Source organism: Pygoscelis adeliae, unplaced genomic scaffold (genome assembly GCF_000699105.1).
Source record: "Pygoscelis adeliae isolate BGI_AS28 unplaced genomic scaffold, ASM69910v1 Scaffold14, whole genome shotgun sequence".
NCBI classification, from domain to species: domain Eukaryota; kingdom Metazoa; phylum Chordata; class Aves; order Sphenisciformes; family Spheniscidae; genus Pygoscelis; species Pygoscelis adeliae.
In genome coordinates, this window is record NW_008825109.1 from 14423372 (window position 1) to 14433444 (window position 10073).

Sequence of the window (10073 nt, forward strand, 5' to 3'; positions counted from 1 at the left end):
CATAGCAGAAGCTTCTAGCAACTTCTCACAGAAGCCACCCCTGTAGCCTCCCTGCTACCAAAACCTTGCCACGCAAACACAATACAATCTTATATTTGGTGCCATCCTCCTCCTTCTGGACGTATTTTACTCCTTCATTGCACAAAAAATCCCTAACCTTTTTTATTCTTAACTGTCTCTGTCCTTTTCTTTCCTTGCACATGTTGTTTTAACAAGTACTAGAGACATGTTTCCAGATTTTTTTCTGAAAAAGAAATGTTACTTAAGAGTTGTTCTTAAAGGGAAACTTCAAGATGGAACTCATTGTAGTCCTCACACAATTTCTATTTTCTACTTTCAAACTGCTCACTAGACTAAAGATTTTCTGTTTGACCTCATTCCAAGGCCTGCATATATGGAATTTCCTCTGGAAACACCAAATTCAAATGAAAGACAAAGGTGTAGATCGAATAATACTCAAAATCAGTCATTCTTAAAACCAAACATGAATATAACAGGAATCTGTCACTGCTCAAATTCATTTACACACCTAAAAATTTGTAAATGTTAATTAATTATTGCTGTAGTCATGATTTAAAAATGTTATCTATGAAATCAAAACAAAAATACAAAATGCTAATCATGATTAATGTAGAACTGAAGCCTAATGAGCTTACGAAAGGTAAACTGATTCACTTAAACATAAGTGAATAAATTACTTTGCTAATCATGAATTTATTGTAAAATGTTTTGTATTTTGAAAAATGTCATAGCTTGAGAATGATAATGGGTTGCGAGTCTTCTGGGTATATATTATAGTTTAAAAATGAAAATGAAAACTCTTTTACTCTTGGGGAGGTCTTATTTTTTTTTCTTCTAGAAATAAGACACTTTCTTCTTAAAAGATGCTTCTTATTGTAGCACCAAGAGAATGTGTTTTCCCGAAATATTAATTTCACATTAATTTTAAAAAGCAAAAATTACAAAGTTATGCAAAGTATTCTGTGCATGTGTAACTTTACATATGTGTGATGACCCAGTAATTGGTAGGAATAAGTTTGCCAATACACCTGTTTTTTTATTCCATTGGGCCCTCAAAGTAACCATAGCCAAATTAATGCTCTAGACACATTACTGTCCACACTGAATAGCTAGCTACCTGTGCTTTTCAGTCCTTACTTAAATGATGTTGGGGGTCTGATATTAAAGCTACCACATGTGAAATTTGATCTCTTTTCGCAACTTTCCAAGCATGTTGTCTGACTGTCAGCAAAGTTCTTTATGTCTTGTTTTCTACATTGCGATATTTGATTATATGAGTAAGTGTAAAATGACACTTGTGAGTTTTTTTTAAAAACAACAAGTATTGCAGAGATTTGATTATTAATTGCAATATGTTTTATGATTATATCCTATTTTTATCTGAGTAATGGATTTAGTGAACTTGTGCTAGATATTTTCAAAGGTATTTCTTTTTCAAACATTTTCCTGATACTGGAGCAAACATAAGAACACCTTCTTTAAATGTCATTTTCCTCCAGCTGCTTAGGATATTATTTCTGGAACCTGTCTGACCACCTGAATCAATTGATTATTATGGTACTATTCTTAAGTGAATTACTGACATTTAGAAGGGACTGGAAGAAAATTGCTGATAGGAATCTATGAACAGCAAATGATATTTCCTCATGTTAATATTATATTTTGAGGAATAATGACTATGTTCATGAATAACCAAAAATATCAGATTCTTTCGTATGGCAAAACCAAGCAATAATTATTCTACTGTTTTCATTTCTCCAAAACAATTTATGTATCTGAATTTTAGATATGCTTTTAACTGCTCTAAATTATTCTTAAGTTTATTTTAATTTTACATTAAAACCTATCTTCACTGATACCTAAGCCAGGTCTTGACCTTGAAAATCTGGATTTAGGGTTCTTTTCCTAAACTGTAAGGGATCTGAGTTTGGTTTTTAGCATTTGTCTCCCAATTGAGACCTACATTATTTAAAGGATTACTTCTCAGAAAAAAATAAACCCCCAAATTTTTGCTGGTCACTGTTACCTCATTTACATTAGCTGTGTATGTTCAAAAAATATGAAAATGTTTGAACTGAATTCTAAACCAGCACAGAACTTGCCAAGTTTGTTTAATAAGCAATTGTTCTCATGATCTCATGATTACATATATATCTAAAATTGGGACTATTTGCAAAATAAATAATTAAAAGATGCCTTGGGACTTGAGTAGAAAGAAAGCGTGAAATTCTTTACTGTTGTACTTTAATGCTTTGCCAGCACTGACCGGATTTTATTTTTAGCCACTCACAACTTCTTTGTATATTGAAACTACTTAAAGAAACCCTAAACTGGGACCAGTGCTAGCTACATTTTAAAGCAGGATGGAAACCTGAAAGATTTATTTTTCAGATCGTCTAAATACACATTCACCTTGCATACACATATATGAAGGATTATGTGAGAGAGTTTGAGTGTCTTGGGACAGAACTTGGGGAAGGCAGGAGATCACAAATGGATACTTAAGGAGGGTAAAAGAACTTCAGACTTTTTATAGTGGGATTCACAGGTACTATGGAGTAGGGGTTATTGTAGTTGCAAGTATGTAGAGGATATTGTTGGCATACCTTTGTTTCTGTCAGTGTCACTGTATTTTCCTTTTCCACTTTATGTTTATGGTTTCAGTGTTCAGCCTTCCTTAGTTCCATCACTTACAAAATGAATTCTTTGCTTTTTAATTGTTTTTCTTTCCTTTGCTTTTTAAAAGCCACTTAATAATTATTTCTAGAATGACTGGCAGCTGCAGTAGTCCTCCAAAAGAAATCATTTAGTCATTACCCCTTCCCGTGACTATTTCGCAGCAAAACACCTGTGCCTTAACTTTTGAACTAGAGTGCAGTGTTTATCAGATGATAGACAATTTCACATCAGCAAGCTTCTGTGAGTTTTGTCTTTCTTCTTATCCTCAGAGACTTGGTCTTTCCTGCAAGACTTGAAAAGAAAAAAAGTTGGACATCCTTTATCAGATGTATTGCCGTATGAAGACACATTAGCATTACAAGTGTTTTGTTTAGTAGAAGGTAGTAAGTAGAAATAGCAGCTTCTCTCCAGTCATGCAGCATACATGTATACGCATCTCGCATTGACTTCAATTACTTCTTGAGCTTACACTTCATTTTTCACTGCAGTTGATAACATATAATATACATGCTTTTGTTGGTGTGTTACACTGGTGTTTCTGAAAAGTCAGACGCCATCCTAAATTGATTGTTGAATCAGGCCTGGTATTTATAAGTATGACAAAAATATTGAGTAAATAAGTTTCTTCTGGATATAGGAGAGCCAGTAAGTTTATTGTAGATGTTTGGAATGAAAGCAATCACATATTCTCACAATTTATTGATGCTTGGTTTCTGTCATGCCGCCACCACACTTTTATTTTCCACTTCTTGTTAAGAATTTCAATGGGGGAAAGGTGTTGCTCTGCTTTTACAGAACTTCACCTGGAGCCTCAGAAATCTGTGCTCTTCTGTCACACACTCATGGTCTTGCAAAAGTCTCATTAAAATCTGTCATTCACTTATGTGCATGAAAGTATTAGCTTTCTTGTCATTTATAAATAGAATATCTTAAACGAACTGTATACAAAAAAGCACTAGATATTTTACTGACTACTTTAAGAAGATAATTTACAGCTGCTGCTTGCAATATAGTGCTAGAATACATCACACAGCTGTTAAATCCACTTAATCTCACTTGTATTAAGAGACGGTTCCCATTAATATAACTGAATCCTCAAAGTCTGCACATCTGCAATTAACTCTGCTACTAAGGAACTTGTGCTATTATTGTAAGCCTTTGAATATCACTGAGCATTCCCCCTGACCTCTTCCTTTTTGACTGCACAATCTATGTAATGTTGCAAAGAGCCTTTGAATGCGTGTTTTTACTTAAAAATATTTTTTTTTGTTAAAAAACCCTGTTAATTTTGCAACTTTGCTGTCTAACTTTTCTGTTAACGTTGCAACTTTGATTCCTATAGAACCATTAGAAATTCCTTTTCCTTTTTTGTTTCTTTGCTAGAAGAGAGGAAGGAAGAAAGGGATATGGACTCTTTTTTTTCTGGAATAATCACTGTAGCCCATTCACCTAATTTTGAAATTTTCAGAGCATAATAAGTGACTGCTTAATATCCCAGTCTTGGAAGCTACTGTATAAATGAAGGGATTATGCCTGTAGCCTTAGTTTATGTGAATAAATTTTTCCCAAGTAATCCCACTGAAAAACTGTTACAGGTAAATTCTTAATAATTATAGCTACATCGCTACGCTTTCAAATAACTTTTTATGAGACAGCAGTGGAATATAAGGACATTTTGACCACATTGCAGTTTAAGTTCCAGCATGCTTTGTGCTTGGGCATTGCCAAAGGGTTGGACTTGTCACTGTAGCAGCTTTCAAGTGTTTAAGAATTTTCCAACAAATGTCTTCAGAGCCAGATCCAGTGGAGGAAGGTCAGCTTTACATGATAAAATCACCTTTTTTTTTTTTTTTTTAGTTGATGGTATTTTCTTCCATGTTCATTATGTTTTCCAGGCATCAACTTTGTGTCTAACCTTAGTACCTTAGTTTCCTGATACGCTGTGGAGTCTGGAAGTTCTCTGTAAGATGATTCAGTCTGAACAGGCACCATCCAGCATGGTTTCCATGCTGAGCAGAGCATAGTTTTTGCTTGTTCTTTAACTGCATCAGATGTAGCTGAAAGGCAAAGTATAGCTCCTGAAAACTTCAAAGTCAGCAAAGGATAATTAAGTCGATGTATCTAGTATCAAACCCAACTACAAATTTTCAATTAAAATGCAGAGTTTATATGCAGATATTCACATACTTATATATAATATAGGGTTATTAAATCCCTGATTTGTCAACAACAACAGAAAATAAATCTCTCAATCCTAGGAGCTAGAAAGCACAAGTAAAAGGGCAAGAAAAAGATTTTTTCTCTTTAAAAAGGACAGTAACTTGCTGTGCCCATGGAAACAATTGAAAACAGTGAACAGCATGAAAAACACAGCTAGGTACTAAGAAAAAATGTCTATTGTGGGTTGCAGATTTCTTTCTTAGAGTCTTTTTTGTGCTACAGAGGAAGGCTTCTTCAAAAATATGAATGCTATTTCTTCAGAAGAGTACCCTCCTTTGGCCCTTGCCCTGCTGGTTTTGCAGTGGCTCTGCTTCACTTGCCAAGTTTGATGTGGAATTCATGTAGTTCAGAAGTCAAAAGGTGGGACAGAATCAATGGAGACACTTGGACACTGGCAAAAAGTTAAAATGGCCACATAAAGCTCAAAAAAAGTTTTGTACAACAATCCCTGTGAGTTAGTAACACTTTCAGTTTCCTTTAGCACTCTTAGGATCTTAAATTAAGAGTATTATATGGTTTTGCAAATGTCTGTCAAGTGATCGCTATTGTAGACTGCTAAAGAATTGCAGGGTGTTAGATAATAGACCCAGATACAACAGAAAATGTGTTTTTCATCTACAATTTATGCTATTTTTGTGCAAGTTTCCTATGTTTATGTTTTACAAGTAAGTTGAAAGTTTTACAGGTAAAAGTGATGTGTGATTTATTGCCTAAAAATGGTTACTAACCAGAGCTTTATTTTTTTGTATTTATTAGGGAAAATGGAGGATAAAAAAAAAAAAAAAAGGTAGGTGAATGTTTTGAGAAATTATCCATAGCACTGAACTAGTTATATTGTGCAAAGTAACATTCAACTGAATAAGAACCCTAAAGTTAATTTTGCATGATAAATACCAGAAATATCTCTTATTAACACATTTTGAGAATAGAGCATTCAACAAAGCACAAAGTAGTGGTTTTATTAGTTAATAGAAGTGTGGAAGTATTCAGTTTAAGTATATTAAAATAAAATATATTAGTTTCCAACACTTTAACCATGGAATGATATAGTAAGAAACAACAGATCATATGAAGCAGTCCAAATATTTTAAAGAATACCTTGAAGGAGCTTGTTTTATGCAATTAATACATAACAAAACAGAAACAGGTTTGAATTTAAGGTATATGCTCTGAAGAGTGCACATTTGTCTGTTCATCAAATGAAATTCCTTTCAGCAAACAGTAAGTCCAACATTCATTCAGACACTGAGCGGAGAGTGCCAAGATTTCAGTCAAGCCATATGCAGTGTCAACCCATCACTGTTCAGAAATAAGCACAATATTCTCAAAGTCTACAGTCAGCAAAAGTAGCAGGTAAGTCAGTAAAAGACATTATTGGTACTATCTGTGCGGGGAAACTCAACAAGAGTATTTCAGATAATATGGGTAAAACTCAGTTTTGTATGAAGTGTGTTTATTGACTGAATTCTGAGTTATTGAAAACTGGATAAGCTTCTTAAAAAAGACAACCAAGTGCCTTTGTACCAACTCCTCACAGGATCATCAGTTTGCTCAGCTAAACCCTCTTTGCTCTAAAAAAAGCAGCAGAGCACACAAAATAAAAACCTTTTGAGGAAGGGGGAATTATTGCTGACATGAAGCATGTTCCCAGAGGCCTGGCTAGCAGAGCTTCAAAATGCATGGTGCTGGTAACTTAGCTGAGTAGGAAAGCTATGCGTTATTTAGTGCTGCATAGATCTTCCTTATCTGTTTACATATATTATGCTGGGTTGTACTGAAGGGACCTTGCGGATCTGCCTCAGGAAGAAGGCTGGGACCATTTTCTACTTAAATTAGTGCTTTATCCACTGATTTCTCCACTTAGTTTTATTGAACCTGTTCAATAATAAACCTCATATTGCAGCTGTCAGATTAGAATAGTATTTTAAAGTCCATTAAAATCAAAGAGAAGTGTTTCACTGATGTTGACAGGTTTAGAATCAAGTATGTAGCGGTGTCTTCTCCAGATACCATTTAAATGTTTATAAATGATCATAGGATCATAGAATAATTCAGGTTGGAAGGGACCTTGAGAAGTCTCCAGTCGAAACTCCTGCTCAAAGCAGGATCAGCTCTGGGATCAGACCAAGCTGCTCAGGGCTTTATCTTCTTGGGTCTTGAAAACCTCCAAAGACAGATATTGCACAACCTCACTAAGCAACCTACTCCACTGCTTGCCTGTCCTCACAGGGAAAAAGTATTTTACTTATGTCTAGCCTGAACCTCTCTTGTTTCAACTTACGCAAATTTGGCAAGCATGCACTCTGTGACCTCTTCCAGATAATGATCTTAAACAAGACAGATGCCAAATTAGACCTCTTCAATACTGCACTTGTTACTGGCTTCCAGTAGAGTATGACCCACTAGCCACTAACTGTCCAATCAGTTTTTTACCCATCTAGTTTGTCTGTGCATCGAGACTGTAATGTCTCAACTTGATATAAGAATATCTCTGGAGATACTGTCAAAAGCCTTGTAAAAATCATAGTAAATGACGTTCATTGCCTCTCCCCTCATCCACAAATCCAGTCATTATATCCTAGAAAGCAATCAGGTTGGTCAGGAATGATTTAGCCCGAGTCAATCCCTGCTGACTGTTGCCAGTAGCTGCCTTCTACACGTGCTGAGACATGTTCCCCAAGGGGACTCACTCAGTGATCTTCCCAGGGATTGATGTGAAGCTGACCAGCTCCCTTTTGGACTTTTCTGAAAATGCATAAAGACCGGCCTTTCTCCAGTCATTAGCTCATCTCCAGTCATCTCCAGTTTCCCTGACCTTTCAAAGGTGATAAGAGTGGCAAGGACATTGGCCATTTGTCTTCACACCCTGTGGTGCACCCTGTTTGGTCCTATGGACTTTTACAGACTGAGTTCTCAAAAGTAGTCCTTGACTTGATCCTCATCCATTGCAGGTTGTTCTCCTACTTCAACCTTGTCTCTAGGCACAGAGGCCCAGAAGACTTTGTTGATGAAGACAGAGGCAAAGGCAGCCTTATCTGCATCTGCTGTTACCAGTCCCATTTGGCAACTGACCCACACTTTACTTGTTCAATTTCTCACTACTAATGTAGCAGTAGAAACTCTTGTTGACCTTAACTTACCTTACAGGTCTCATACGTAGCTGAGCTTTGGCTATTATCGCACCACCCCTTCGTGACCAGGAATTGTTTCTAAATTTCTCCTTTTTACTTATTTCTGCTTCTGCCTTCTGTATGCTGCCTTTTTTCATTGGAGCTCTGACTTGAGTTGTCTGTTTTGCCAAGCCAGCCTCCTGATACACCTACTTATTTTCCTGACTATTGGGATGGGCTGCTATTGTAACTGGAGCATGCAGTCTTTAAAGAGCTGACAGTTTTCCTGAGTTCTTTTGCACTTCAGAGCTGCTTCCCATGGGATCCCACCTACCAGTTTCCTGATGACAATTGCAATTACATTTATGATTGACTAATATCGGAAAACTAAATTGTGAAACAGATGCTTAGATGTGGAAACAGATGGAACCCTGTCATAGTATTCCTGTTTCTTCTGTTTTAGAAATATCTGGGGTTTTTTTTTGCTGTATGATAAACTTCAATTTTCAGTTTTACCTTTTACAGTATGAATTATATTTTGAAAAGAATGCTTTTTCTCCAAATAAAATAAATTATAATTTAGCCCAGCTTCAGTTAATACACAAATAAAATGGAGATACCCTTTTTTCATCTAGTTGCTGCTAGTTGAACATTTTCTGTTTATCCACACATCAACACGCACTATTATAATATTCCCCCACCATAATAACATAACTTGCCTCCTCTCAGTCATCTAGCCTGTGCTGCAGCTCTGATTTGGCTCCCAGTGACTGTGTATGTTTTGCTGTATACGCATGTTTTAAGCCTTGAACCATCTTAACAGCATTTCAAAGACTGACTGATAGAAAAGGCATTCTTTTTATTTTTAGTATTTTAACATCTTTCTTCCATATTTGCTTTTTCTGGGTAACAGAGGTGACCACATTGTGCTCTTCATTATTCCCCTACCTATGCCTCACCCCATCATATGCTACTTCTCCCTCTTTTGCAGTAGAGATCTGTAACAGATAACCCCACTGTATCTGAAAGCTGTTGGCATGTAATGTGGTGTAATTGCTGTCTCAATGAGATCACACTTTTCTCTGTTACCATTATCCCGCTGCAGTCATCCTGACCTGTTTGTATCTGTATCTGCTATTCATTTGTCATGTAGTGGAGAAAGGCCTGCCATTCCCTCTTTCGCTATGCCTAGCATAGTGCAATCCGATGTAGCCAAACTGTATGTACTTGCCACTGTGTAAAACCCGTGTAATAACAGTGATGAAGGAGTTATGTAGAAAGAGAGAAGAGTCTATACTGCATCACCATACCATAATCAAGCTAAATCTCAGGAAATGGTCATTCTATTTGTGCAGTTTGCCAGGCTTTTCTCTACGTCTTGTATCTTGAGAGACACTATTCAAGCAATCCTCAAGCTCTTAATCACTGTGGGTTTAGTTTCTTCTTTCAATGGAAAATCTAAAGTGGAAGCTGTTCAGAAGATAATGCAAAGCAGAAGATGTAGGTTCCCATTCAGTAGTTCAATGGGAATGACAAAAAGTTTGTCTTCCAGCAAGGATGCTTGCTGGATACTTTGCAACTCAGAGTCCAAAAGCTTCTGGATGGTGGCATATGACTAGGAACAGGGGTTGTTTCCTCATTGGAAATACAACTTCCAGAGAATTGCACTTACGTTTATCACCTTCATCATAGGGACTGAAGAGAAGAAATGGGAGATGATGGCAGCTGATGTTTACTCTGCTGGCACTAATTCTGTATTTATAAAATATAGATGTGGAATATATTTATAGTTATAAATATACCTATTTTCTGGGGATAATAACAGGGAGGGTTTCTCTTTGTTCTTAGAGCTATTTCCTCTTTAACCACCAGCATACTTCAATAAGTATTGCCATACCTGTCCTACAAGGACTTCTTCTTCTTCAGGGGAAGTACTCATTTATTCCAGTGGGAAAAAAGCACTCTCAATTAAAAAAAAAAAAAAAAAAAGGATTTTAAAACTTGGAGATTTTATATTTTCAAAACACAATGTAATGCACAATT